The sequence below is a fragment of the Vanessa atalanta genome, chromosome 21 (assembly GCF_905147765.1).
Source record: "Vanessa atalanta chromosome 21, ilVanAtal1.2, whole genome shotgun sequence".
Classification (NCBI taxonomy): domain Eukaryota; kingdom Metazoa; phylum Arthropoda; class Insecta; order Lepidoptera; family Nymphalidae; genus Vanessa; species Vanessa atalanta.
Window position 1 is genome coordinate 8,543,810 of NC_061891.1, and position 14,774 is coordinate 8,558,583.

At 34.0% G+C, this 14,774-nt stretch overlaps 1 protein-coding gene across 1 annotated transcript in view; it reads left to right on the top strand.

Annotated features, from left to right (window-relative positions):
• The first annotated feature begins 5,252 nt into the window (after positions 1–5,252).
• Positions 5,253–14,774, top strand: part of LOC125072275 — a 42,081-nt gene continuing 32,559 nt past the window's right edge. Inside the window, exons 1-2 of the mRNA XM_047682832.1 lie at positions 5,253–5,411; positions 6,500–6,704. The gene's annotated coding sequence lies outside the window, so the exon portion shown is untranslated. The remainder of the gene's footprint in view (positions 5,412–6,499; positions 6,705–14,774) is intronic.

The following is a 14,774-nucleotide window of genomic DNA, read 5'->3' on the forward strand; positions in this document are numbered from 1 at the left end:
GATCTTAACCCATTGTCAAACTTGCCCCAACTTACCCTATTTTTTTTAAATGTTTATGATATATGGTGGCTTATATCGATAGACTCCTTTGTAATGCAATTTGTTCGCTTTAAATATTTTTTTAAGAACGTTATCGACATTTAAATAATAAATTTAAATGTAATTTTTGCAGTCCAGTGTTGCTACGATTGATAATTCAATTAGGATTAGTTACAATGTCACCTAAATTGTACAGTTAAATTGAAATAGAACATTTTTCAGTTGATTATTATTAATATTTCATGTATAGTGTTATACCAGTATTTTTTTCAGTTCGATTATTTTCGATAGAGGTAAGTAAAATAAGTTTATATTTAATTCTTGTAAAACAGTAAAAGCCTAATTAGTTAAGGTAATTTTGAATTTCGATAAAGGCGTACCTATATATTACTTCTACTATACTCCTGTGCAAAGTGCACGAGTGTCATTTCAAGTTAGTTGGCGGTCACAATCACCGTGGACTTTGGCGCTGTAAGAAGTATTAACCATCCCGTACATCACCAATACGCGACTTCCAACAACCTTGGGAACTAAGATATTATGAACGCAACAAAATTAAGTATTTCTGCTTGAATATATGATCAGTGGGTAGTTTTTACCCGGACAAGTTTGCACGAGGACTACCAATGATATAAATCACTAAAGAAAGAAACAATAGTTAGATAACAGCAATATACCGTTACCTTTTTAAAATTTTTTGGCAAGAAAATAACAATAAAACTCATAGGAGCTCGGCTATCATTCAATGCAAATAGCAGGATGGTCACGGCGACCTTCGTATGACGTCAAAACACTTGGCATCAGAGACTTTTGGCTGGCACGGAATGGAGGCAGCGATTACACTTCTGTCTGACCTTTTGTCTCGCCAGTGCGGCGCCTGAGCGTCTCCGCAGCCCACATTGACAAAGAACTTGTTTATGAGATAATGATATAATCGATGAACATTCACGTCAATGTTGTCAGTGTTTTACGTTTGAATCGATCTGTCAATTTCAAATAAGTATATCCCGAAAAAGATTACCTGATTACTTAAAAATAATTTCAAATAATCGTTCGGGCGTTCTGATTAACAGACGGCTGATATCTGAGATTTGGAAAGCGGACGAAATAAAGAGCGACCTACACCATCAATGCGCCACCTACCATCTTAATAACGGAATTGACTTACTCATCAATCACATAGTAATTGGTGCATAGATTTACAAAGTTTGGTAACAGAAATCCTGATGATTTGGCGGTACCTCAATTGTCTGCAAAGATTCAGACCCACCGCTATAATTAGATTTATTTCCTCTACCTTTTATACACAGGGGAAAATCTGTGCACGTGTATGAACCATCACCATTTGCATGCACTGACCTTATTTACATGCGCCTTTGGTAATGCCTTTATTGTTATTCATTTTGGGGCTTTTTGGGTCACGCCTGTCTAAAATCGTACCTGAAGGTCTAGTGTAGTAGATTTATGTAGTATTATGTAGTGATTAAATCTAAGATCCAACGTGATTGCCTAGAATATTCCTTTTCAATCTCGCCTTATATACGCCCAGATTATATAAAGATGGATAACAGTGATGATATAAAGATGGATGGATATTCCATGCCTTGGCTGTACACAAGAGACAGAGAAAGAGAGTTGGAGAAACAAAACGCTTCTAGAAGTAGTGTATTTGTTATTTTGTGGTTTACAACTTATACTTACTACTATAAGAGGCTACATGACTTCACGATAGACCCTACCTGATAGAGCACTCTTATTTCCGGCTTTTATTTTACCGAAAAGCAGAGTAAAGGAAGTGAACTTTAAGTATTTGCCTATTTATATAAAAATAATCAGTTTAATGTAGACCCAAATAAATTCCAATGTCAATGTCGAATTAAACATTTTATGCTATGTCATCTCATTTTTGAAAATCGAAAATTATACCATTTGACTAATATATTTCTTCTTGTATTTTCAAAATGATTTATTCGGCAGATATATTAGACCATAAAATTAAAAAAATATACATATATATATATCATTTTTTTTGTAGATACCGTCTTAAGGTTACGGTTACATGTTACGTTTTTCTTTTATTTAGTTCTTTCAGTCAAAGTGACACTTCCAAACAAAAAAATAAAAAGATGCATGCACGCGGTTGAGTAGCTCTACTTCTTCGACGTAGTTAAAAGTATGTTTTAATTGCATGCAAATAATTAATTACAATAAAATATTAGCAATCAACTTATTCATATTAAACAATATATCATTATTGTGATAAATATAATATCTTATTTTTTCCGCTATTATAATACTCATAAATTTTTAAGTAAAATAAGGTGTGAAGTTTTCAATATCGAGTGACATGACACTCAATGGGTTTAGCGAGCAACTTCAACGTAATTTTCATATCAACCTCTGAGGCGCATCATGCAAATCAATCTCATTTTTTCATGACGCGCCAATTTTAAAAATGAAATAAAAGTGAAATCAAGAACAATCATTTAGTGCATTTAAAATTCATATTAATTTTTCTATGAGTACAAGAACAAAATTAAAGATGAAAAACGAAGGGAGATTCTGATTCCTTAATATACCTTTAATATTCTAATATTGGGTTAAATCTTGCAACGCTATTTTAGACCAGTTAAGTTGAGTTTTTCACCATTTCTCCGATGCAATGTGATACAGGAAATATCGTAAATAGTACAAAACTGTTGCTAATGGTTTGTTAAAAAGACATCAATAAATAAGGTATATTATTCAACACAAGATTATATAGGTGTTATAAAAGCGTGGCGCTTAAACTTGTTGAATTTCAAGCAGGATATATTATAGTTTACTTGTATTTAATCGACATAACTTTGTATTTCAATTATAGGAAAAGAGTAACCAATGAGTTTCTTGCCGGTTGTTCTCGGTAGAATCTACATTCCGATGGTTGCTCTACTTTTAATACAGCCCTGTAATATGACGATTCAAAAGTGCTCGTTAAAGCCGACACGAATGAAGTATTTTGATCGATGTAACTTATTTTTATACGTAAATATTTAATATTAAAGGTGCAGCCTCGAATAAGTTACTCTCACCAGTTTTTCTTCAGCCAAGTTTTACTTTTTTAGTCTTAAGCCTAAAAAAGTGTTTATAGACGAGATTAATCCTAGATATCTACGTGGGCAGCGAATTAATAATAACATCTACCAACAGACGTGACTATTTATGGTAGTCCGTGTGATTATTCATAAGAAAATTTATTGAGATTATTTTAATCCTGAATGTCGCAGGGTTAGTTCTATTTATGGCAAAATCAAATGGATATTTGTTTGCTTCGAATGTTTATAATGTTAAATATACTAAGTGGTAATCATCAAAATCAGATAACTACGTATTGATTGTATTTATATATATATATATATGTATATGTGAGTAATTCCTATTTATTGTATCGTTTATATTTATCGTGTAACGTAATAGCGCATGGTGAGACTTCCTGTAAATAGTAGAGCATTTGCAAAGATAATATCGAATAGTATTTTTATGTGATATCGTATCTTATATTTTTATATATATATATATATATATATATATATGACAAACCGTACTATTAAATGAATAAATATTATTATTGTTCCACTTGCCAGAATTCATATTAAGATCTTAATCGAAGTTTTCCCGTGCCTAATTTGTGTTTATAATTCATTTTGTGCTCGGCAACGAAGGTAATCATTTTCAATTGCACTTATCGAGTGAAATACTGCCTGTCTATCTACTAGGGTATCAGAATATCGTGATGAAATAAACTTCAAACTTTCCCTGAAGAGAAATGGACGTCTAAGTTTAACAAAGGGACTTTTATGACATGTTACCTTCTATGGGTAGGTTTAAAAATGTTTAGAGTTCAAGTACAATTTGTTTTTATAAAAAAAATGGATTTCTTGGTGGTAGGGCTTTGTGCGAGCCCGTCTGGGTAGGTACCACCCACTCATAAGATATTCTAGCGCCAAATAACAGTACACTGTATTGTTGTGTTCCGGTTAGAAGGGTGAGTGAGCCAGTGTAATCGCGGGCACAAGGGACATAACATCTTAGTTCCCAAGGTTGGTGGCGCATAGGTGATGTAAGGAATGGTTAATATTTCTTACAGCGCCTTTGTCTATGGGCGATGGTGACCACTTACCACCAGGTGGCCCATATGCTCGTCCGCCAACCAATGCCATAAAAAAAATATTTAAATGTGTAATAAAATAAAAAATATATAAAAAAAGAATTAGTTAAATTATTATTACATATTATAAATATAAAACTGTCTCCTCTGTCAGTCTCTTTATTAAGATAAACGCGTTAAGACGCGTAGTACTCGATCACTACCGAAGGGATTTACATGCGATTTTAAACGAACGGAGAAAATTAAATATAAAAAAAACACGAGAAATGTCTACGTCACGACGCAGAGCCTTACTGGTATGCCCGCGTAAATGAATGAGTTCTATAGACGTTTCATGTAGAACCTTATTCTACCTATGCGAAGGTAAGGACGAATGGCTACTAAACTATAAAACTCTACAAATTCTGAATGAGCAACAGTAATTATAATTATTTTATGTTAAAAAAAATACTCATTAAATTATGCTACACATATGTGAGAAGAAGTTTGAAAATTACTATGGCCATATATAATCATAGAGTCTACGCTCTTACTTTTGTATAAATTTAAATCATCAAAGAGTATTATTTATATACGAATTCAAATTCGATCATTTAATTCTGTTTAAGTGATAATAATTCTCATTTAGTGTACTAGACAACAAAATAACAGTAACTATAAAATCCATAATGAGAACAGTATGTAGTGAATCTACGTCGTAGCCGTCCGTAGCGCGCTACGAACCCATTACATTGACATAACTCGAGATATAAATAGACAATAGATTTGTTTGATGCTATTTTCCCCTTACGCCTCGTCGTCTGACAAAATGGCGGCCTTTTTCACCAACATCAAAGCTATTACTATCACAGTATATATCATTTTACTAAATACAAACACTATTTTATGTTTAAAAACAAATTGTTGTGACATAAATGTATGGAAGTTTTGAAAGAGAAGCAGTTTTGTCCATACATGCGCGTAGGTGTATTTTGGCGGGTAGGTACCACGCATGCGCCTCCCGCGGCTGTCCGCAGTCCTGCCACCATTCTTTAGTTGCACACAGACCGTCGCGGTGTGCTGACGTGTACAACTCGCGCACAACCGAAAGACCGAATTGCTAGCAGAAAACTACATGTAAAAAGCTTTTTCACCACAAAATCAAGTGTAATACGTACGAACGGTGAATAAAGAAGTATTTAGTGTTAAGTGTCAAGAGTCAACGTGATCAGGGAGGCGTGAAACGGTAAACAAAAAGCCGCTGTGCTGTAGCGATTTTTGTGAATGAAATTTAAGATGGTGGACGATGCGCGAGTGTAGAGGCGGCGTCGTTGTCGAATTTTATGGTCGTCTGAGGCGATGCTTGATTTTTTCCGTTAGTTTCTAGCCGTTGGTGGTGGTGTGGTTATGACGTGGGTGGCGGGAGTGGTGGTGGCGTGAGGTGCGCGCGTGTGCGTGCGATCGAAGCGGATGAATGGGATGACGTGGGTAGACGGATAATGTGTGTTTGATAACTGCACGACTGTCTATTCGATAGCTAGCCCCGCTCCTTGTCGACCATTATTTTTAGATCGGATTTAATGTATCGCTACGTCGATATCGCCAGTTGCTTTTGACGATAAACTCCGAATTACTTAATGTATTACTCCCCGAGTTCTAATATGAAATACTGCATAACAGCTAAATATATTTTTATTTTTATTTTAAACATATTTTATTAAATAATTTTAATTCAAAATGACATATAGGTTTATATAGGAAAATTTATCTCATAATGGTTTAATAAAAAATTCATACTCCGCTACTTACTTGGACGTTATTTCTGAATCGATATTGCAACCTTGTATAAAATAAGGCTATATCACTATTGTCTTGAAATATTCGTGTATAGGATTATTATTTATGCTGCCATTTTATTTTAGTACCATTTGAATATAAATAACATTTTACGTTTTGTATGATAACTTTTACAAATTACGAATTCTGTTTTGTTTATGTTGTATTATGAAATCAAATAATGGAAACATATTTCAATAGTATATTTTCCATAACATTCGTTTCTAAATTAGGTTTTACATAAACCGACTGGTTTCAATGATCTCTACATGAATCTATGTACTATTTTATTTTTCCAGCAAAGTTAACATATTTAAACAATTTTACACTTTGTTTGTAGTCGGGGCGAGTTGATGGGCAGAATATGTTTCCGGTTTGATTATGTATGCTTGTGTGTGTATGTGTTTGCGAGTGTATTGAAGTTTTAATTTGTTTTTCAATTTGACTCTGACATAACATTACGATAAATCATCAACTCGAGTGTTTTTTTTTTTCTAGGAAACCTTCGCTTTTTCTGAAATATTTCAAACTATGACTTAGAGATCAATCTTAATCAAAGACGAAAACAGAATTAACAAATATAAAAACAAGTTAATTAAAATTGTAATCCTGGCCCAAATGAATTCGCCCATGAATCGAACCTGCATCAGGCTATGACAATATCGACAAACGATCAAGACGCCGTCTTCAGAATATGATAAAGGTATGTATGTGTGTAATTAATAATTTTCTAATTAACATAATTTTTTATAGGAACTGCGGGTCTTTGTAACAAGCTATTATTTAACTTTGATATGGGTCAAGTTTTGAAAGTTTTTACATTATATACCTAATTCTCTATATTATGTAAAGTATATAGATAGAAATTAAAAATACCAAAACTAAGTATTATTTATACGACAAGTATCGAGATGGCCGAATATCGCAAGATCACATCCGGGATACATTAAACGTTCCATATTAATTCACATATGTAATCTACATGACACAAAACTTCATTTGTGATATATATAAATTCGCCAAAGTAACAGCCTGCATATCTCATTGGGCTCAACTCCTTTGAGGAGAAGGGCTGGATACTCCACCACTATATATGAATATGAAAATTAGGAAAACTTTCATCCGATATATCTAGTTATCCTAATTTTCCTGAGTACGAGATGAAATGTAAACACATGATAATACTGAGATATTTGCCCTAAAATTGAACCCGCGTCTTCACGTCTTCTAACCACTGGGCCGTCTCGGTTTATCTATTATAGAACAGGGTGATCTCCCAAACAGAAAGTATTTTCTCCAATACGAGTACGAGCGGCCCTATTAGTTTCCCAAACAACTATAATTACTGATGCTATGTTGTTTTAACTTTTAATCACTTTTGTTTCTTCTGCCTTGATCGAAGAACGAATTGAACGACGAATGAAAACCATTTCAACCGATGCATAAAACGGTTGAACAATCATATAAAAAAACTGTAATGCACATATGAATTACTCGATCATTTATCTGCATTTAGTAAGAGATAACTTTAAGGTTTTCTGCAGGCCGTCTGCGTAGGTTAGGGTAGGTTATTACATTACATTACATTACATTAACAGCCTGTAAATTTCTCACTGCTAGGCTAAGGCTTCCTCTCCTTTTGAGGAGAAAGTTTGGAGTATATTCCACCACGCAGCTCCAATGCGGGTGGTGGATACACATGTAGCAGAATTTCGTTGGAATTTCTGTCGGAAGTTCTAACCGCTGGGCCATCTTGGCTCAACAACTAGATACTGCTCACTCATCACTTATTCTGCCGCCAAATAACAATACTTAGTATTGTTGTGTGCCGATTGGAATGGTGAGTAAGCCAGTGCGATTACAGGCACAAGGGTATAATATCTTAGTTGACAAAGTTGGTAGCGCACTGGCGATACGGATTGGTTAATATATCTTACGTCACCAATGTCTATGAGCAGTGGTAACCACTTACTAGTCAATATATATATAATATAATATAGGTAGTCAATATGACGGTGCTTTACCAATAATATGAAAATTCCCATAAAAAGCAATCACTATTGAATGACTCGTTGGTCTAGTGGCTTATAAGACCGCAGATTTCAGTCCATTCGGGCTATTATTGTTATTGCGACTTTTCGTTGAGAAATCCTCAATGTCAGCCCGGACATTGTCTGATGTGTGATCGAGTAAGAGAATAGAGAATCAACATGTATTTGCACACATACTTGTGATATATATTGTCCCGCGCAGGCTAGTCTATCAGTCAACCATATTTTTCAAGCTCATAACTGATAATAAAGATCCATAAAGTTTTATAATTCCTTTAATTCTATTTCCGTCGAGAAAAAAAAGGTTGGATATCAAACAGCTCGCTTTGGATCCATTAATTACGGCACGCGCGTCATCCATAGACACTTATAACGTCACTTGCAGTATTCATACCGTATGACGTTAGACGAACTGACCGATGTTTTCTTATTATACCGACACTAATTATTTTTAAACTTTAAAAAGCAATCGGTGTCATTGAGGATAATGTTGTTGTGAGATGTTATAGGGATTCGTTTGAACATTTAAACTGTAGATACAAGGAATATAAAATCTTAGTTAGGACATGTGGTAAGGGATTGGTAATATTTCTTAAAGTGCCAGTTTTTGTAGGTGGTGACCGCTTACCTTCCGATGGCTTAATTTCTAGTCTGGCAAACTATTCAAAACTAAAAAGTAATAACATCATTTCTCTCTTTTTATAAGAAATAGATGTGTAGAATAAAAAGCGTATTATTATTTTATTAATAATTATTATTTTTACTGACTACAATAAATGTTGTCTTCTCCGTATTTTTATACAAAAGCATTTTTGTTTTTTTACGTATTTTATTATTGACAATCTTAAGTTATTTAATCAAAGCCTTCATCTTGACTTCTTGTCTACTAGCATTAACTAAACCAATACTAGCATTAACTAACCTCTTCTTCTTTCTTGGATTAATATAATTTAAATCGAAAACTTAGTTATAACGTGTTTTATTAAATAGCTGTGCTACGAAATTGCTACGGGCATGATTTTGCAAGCAAAATAGCTACGTTATTTTGCGCATAATGACAACATACTACGCGCCTACTACGAATAGATGATTGTATCATAATTTGCAATGTTATATTACAAATACCCCAATAGCTTATTAGCAGACGGGCTACCGATAGAAGTTAAAGTCGTAGATTCTATGTCTATACTAATAAATGAGATGATTTTTTGTAATGATTAACTGAAAAACGACAAAACCAATATACATAAAACTTACATCAGATAATGCATTGCGTTTCGGAAAAGGTTTTGGTGTATAAAATTATTAAATAAGAAGCTTAGTTTCTCAGTTTCACCCGTTTAAAAATTTAACTAGTGACGTCACAAGTGTATATCGAATGTTCTCGTAATATATAAATATATTAATGTTTCTATGTTGTGTCGTATGAGTTCCAGCTATTCATTTGGTTCTTCAATCCAATCAACACACAATAGCTAATACACGAGAGATATTGGATTGTTACTTACTGAAAAAAAAAATCCCATCTATATAAAAAATACATAATCCAAATATACCTTTGTCGAGTAGGCTCTTATAAGCCCTTTTCAATTGTCTTGTTAGGTACATATGGTACATAGTGAAGATATTGTGTATTTGCACAAAAATAGCATTCCTTGTGAATGACATAGGTAGGTACTAGTTTTTACACGAGGTTAATTTTATTTAACTTTGTAGGGCGCTCCGATCTAAGTATCAGGTCAATATTTATTATTAGACTTTTATGAGTAATCTTTCCATTATTAAATTAAAAAATCGGTAATTAATGGTATATGTAAGTTTGTTATAGAAGAGTCAGCATAAGGGTTTAATATTAATTCGCTCAGTTGGAAGATCACGAATTTTAATTGGAGATCACGGATCCGAACTCAGACAAGCAACTCTAAATGTTCATATAGTGAAATTGTTTTTATAATTTATCTTTATTATATAAAAATATTAGTTATTACTCTACCAAATATATTAAAGCATCCTCGTAAATGTCGTATATTGGTGAATAATATATATATTATTCACCTATGTGAATACATATACATAATATATATACCTATGTATATATATTATGTATGTGTATCTATGTAGTTACGTATATTTCAAAATTAATTGTCATATATTTATAAGTTTTTTTTTAATCTTATCCCTGCCAAAATGATGTAAGGCGGGCACTTGTCGACGTACAGTCTGGGAGAGATGCCAAATCCGCGAACAAGTGAATGGCTCACTTTGCATTTGGCATACACTTTGATAAATTGTTATTTTTCCGATTCCGACCATTATCTAGATAAATATAATATATTTATTGTTCATTCGGAAATTTATAATGTATATAAAAAAGTATTCATAATTGATTCTCCTCCGTGGGGTAGGTTTTTATGTGAACAAGAGCAGCTATTATTTTTATAGCACAGGTAGCAACTAGCAATAAGGAACCTGATGGAAAGTGACTACCGCACATGAACATCTGCAACAATGGCAAATTGCAAGTTGCAGGTCTTTGAAAAATGTGTAGGTTCTTTTGAAGGATTTTAAGTCGAATTGTTTATGAAAACCAGAATCTGCCATGCAATAGTCCCTATTATCGGACACTCTGTATAAGTAGTTGCGCTTCGCACTTTCACCCGCCTTGAGCTATTGAATTGACATGAAAAGTATTTTTTTTTAATTTGCACTTTATTCTACCCTAGAAAGTAGTACTGGAAACGCTTAGAACTTTAATCAATGTGTACAAGTACAAGAAGCGGCCTCTTAGCTAATAAGCCATTACTTCCAGACAAAACAATCGAAAAATATACTATATAGAAATGACTGACATATACATATATAAGCTAACAAATACACAAAATAAATTAATACTTATACAAAAACATTGTTCAAACTATGAATTATGATCAAACAAAAATGATAGTCGTCTTAAAAGTATAAAAATTACGCTTTGGAAAGGAAATACCCAACAAGCGACGAAAGAAACCTTTTTTGTCATTTTTATAATATATGTTTCAATATGATTAAAAATTGAAGGCGAATGATAAAATAAAGTTCGATCGCCTATTTTATACAATGTAGTAAATGAATTTATCCTCGAAACTGAAGTCAATTATACTATAAGTATACAGTAATAGTCATTACTAGCACTACGAATGATAACACTTATTTTCGACTTAGTAGACTACCCCAGAACAAGGCGATCAGAATTTAAAGATAACGACCCATCCTGCCAATATTTAATTGTGTTTATAGCATAAAGGAACAGCCTGTATGTGTCCTTGGTGGAGTGTGCTTTTTGATGAAACACATGTAAGCATCCGATTCGCTACATTCAGGTTTCCTCACGATGTTTTCTTTCACTACCGAACACGACATGAATGAAACACATGAAAATTCAATGTATTAGCCCGGATTTGAACACCGAATCATCGGTTACTCTTCAACTAACCACTGAATGAAGTGAAAAAAAATGTTACCAGAAAACACACAAGCAATTGAGCTGATTCTATATCTATAAAAGTATCTCTGTACTCTAGAAGGCTTATCACGTTAAAACCGCCGAATATTTTGGCATGGATATTATAGTCGGCGTGTTTCAGAAGAGGTTATTGGCTAAGCAATATCTATATCCAAACATATAATAATATTGGAATGTCTGTTTGTTATATTAAAATAACCGCTTTATACTAAATCTATGTATACACGGGAAATATCCAAAAGAACATTTTTTACAGTTTTTTTCTGTCTGTCTCTTTGTTCCAGCTTGACGGGACTTTCACTGGCAGATAGCTGATGCAATAAAGATTAGCTTGGTCTACTTTTATTTTAGAAATATCTATGCCCGCAACTCCGTCCGCCTTTTGTTGTTTTAACGCGCACGAAGTCGCGGGCGTAGCTAATCATACAATATATACCAAAGCTTACCGTAATATCAACGCGTAGCTGAGTCTGCTAGTATAATATACATATATATATTTTTGTGTTCCGATTTGAATGGCTTGTGAACCAGTGTGATTACAGGTACAAGGGACATAACTTCTCAGTTACTAAGGATATTGGGGAATTGGCGATGTCAGGAATGGTTAACTTCATATGTATAATTGGTGATAACTACATACAATAGGTTCTGTTTGGCACGTATTTGCCATCTGATATTACGTGGTCTCCCACTAGCATATATATAGTAGTAGTAGTATGTCTAATTATGTAAATGATATCCATTGCCATTTTTAATACGATGCAACCTTCTACTACACTGGCTCGGCTGTTGTATAGCCTGTAAAATATTGTACTGAAGTACTGACGTTTAGCAGTGGAATAACAGATTCAATGATACACCAATGAGCTTGCTCAAAGTTCTACCCCTAGGCGGTAGCAGTAAGAGTTATGTAGACCATATATTTTCCTATTTAATTTCAATGGTGTCATTAGTGAGTTAAACTTTTAGCCGTTGCCCGCGACTTGACTCACGTTTTAGGGTTTGGTCGTCAGATGTTGAAGTATAAAAAGATCCTTTGTCCTACCTTGGGAATCGTACCAAATTAGTTTAGTGGGCCAGTGAAAGCGTAACAGACAGAAATTGTTATTTACGCGTTTATACAAATTAGTATCAGTAGAAATGTTTCAATTAAGTATTGAAAAATATATGAAGTTCTCTTTTAACCTGCTTCATCGGCATTGCTTAAGGCTGCAGTTCACGCTATCCTTAATTCAATTTCCAAGTCAATACAATAATATATAACATTAGGTCTTCCTGTTTGACTTAAGTTGACAATGTATCGCGTGCCCTGGAAAACACGTAAAATCTCTTGTCTTGTCGGAATTTGAGATTGAAGCAATAGAGAATTCATTGCTTGCGTATTAGCTTGTACGCTTTACAACAGTTCGGAATGTAAATTCTATCCAGAACCAACAAGGAGTTCAGTTCAGCTAACTCATCATATTTCAATTAATTATATATATATAAATCTCTTCTTAAATGAGAGCGTCCATGAATAAAACTGCATAAAAATCCATTAGGTAGTTTTTTGCATTCAAATATACAGACGCGACGGGGAGACTTTGTTTTATAATATGTAGTGCTACCATTAAAATTAAATGTATTCATTAGTTTTATTTACAAAGCCTAAGCGTCCTTGGCACACCGGTTACCCATTGTGCGACAGGCGACATCGCGGGCTCGCCATAATCATACCGGCTGTAACTCTGCCCTGTAACCTTCAAGCTCAAATTGATCGGGCCCTATACTAAAGAGTCGACATAGCCAAACAGAGCACGAATCTTAATAATTAGTCATAATACCATTTATGTGCCTTATTTGTGTCCAAAATTCATCTCCAGCTCTGTTTACAAAAATATTTTGGGTGTATTTCAACCATGTGATATTTTTATGATATAGGTGGCAAACAAGCAGGAGGCTCATCTGATCGAAAGTGACTACAATTGCCCATGGACATCTGACATCTTATTGGTGCGTTGCCGGCCTATGTGTGTGTGTTTTTTTTAATGATATCGGTAGGCGGACGAGCAGATGGGCCACCTGATGGTAAGTGGTCACCACCGCCCATAGACAATGGCGTTGTAAGATATATTAACCATTCCTTACATCACCAATGCGCCACCACCTTGAACTGATATGTTACGTACCTTGTGACTGTAGTTACACTGGCTCACTCACCCTTCAAACCGGAACACAACAATACTGAGTACTGCTGTTTGGCGGTAGAATAGATGATGATGAGTGGGTGGTACCTACCCAGCCGGGCTTGCACAAAGCCCTACCACAAGTGTATTCAATATACATTACATTACCCACCCGTATTATCTAGAGCTGTTGTAAACGTTTGCCCAACCGTGGGACTTCACTTACATTAATGTACTACTTGTAATCGTAATTAGAATTATTTCTCTGACTAATTGCGTCTCTCTTCTGTCACGAATTCGGAGAGCTTGTTTGAATAACATAAAGTATTCTTGTACTTGACGTCAATGACTTCTCTATCTAAAATAAAAGTCTCTGGGAAGTCAGATATCAAAGTTTTTTTTTTTATATTTATGGTAGTTCGATATATTATTCTTATATAAAACAGTATTTTATTGTTTTTTTTTATCACGGAAATTATAGGCCGTTTTATTCCTGCAATATACATTTTTTTATGAAAATGATTAGTGATATAATAGTACGATATAATTACATATTTTAAGTTATTTTATTATTAGTACCCTAAGAGGGTATGTCTCTTGTAGTTACTCTGGCTCACTCACCCTTCAAGCTGAAACACAAAAGTAGTTATTTTATTATTGGTTGTTGAGTATGTGAGTGGGTGCTACCTACTCAAACCTAAACTGCAAAAAGATCTACCACCAAGAAAAATTTAACATCATCTCAAAAATAACTGTTTAGATTTGAAACTACATCAAGACTATATGAACTCTACTGAAAGTAACAAAACACGAACGATGTACCAAAATCAATTATTATTAAAGATTATCAAACGATGCCCAGACATATATTATCTGCTTCCATTGTAATCGCAGCGCGGCGCGGCGTGACGTCATCGTCAAATGTTCAATGAAATCGCCGTTTCTTCTTATTGAAACCAGATGGCGAATAAAATGCTGATTTAATGTCCCTTCAAATTGAAGCTCGTATAAAGTAAACTACGTCAGTTAATTACCTCGAATCACAGCTACTTAAA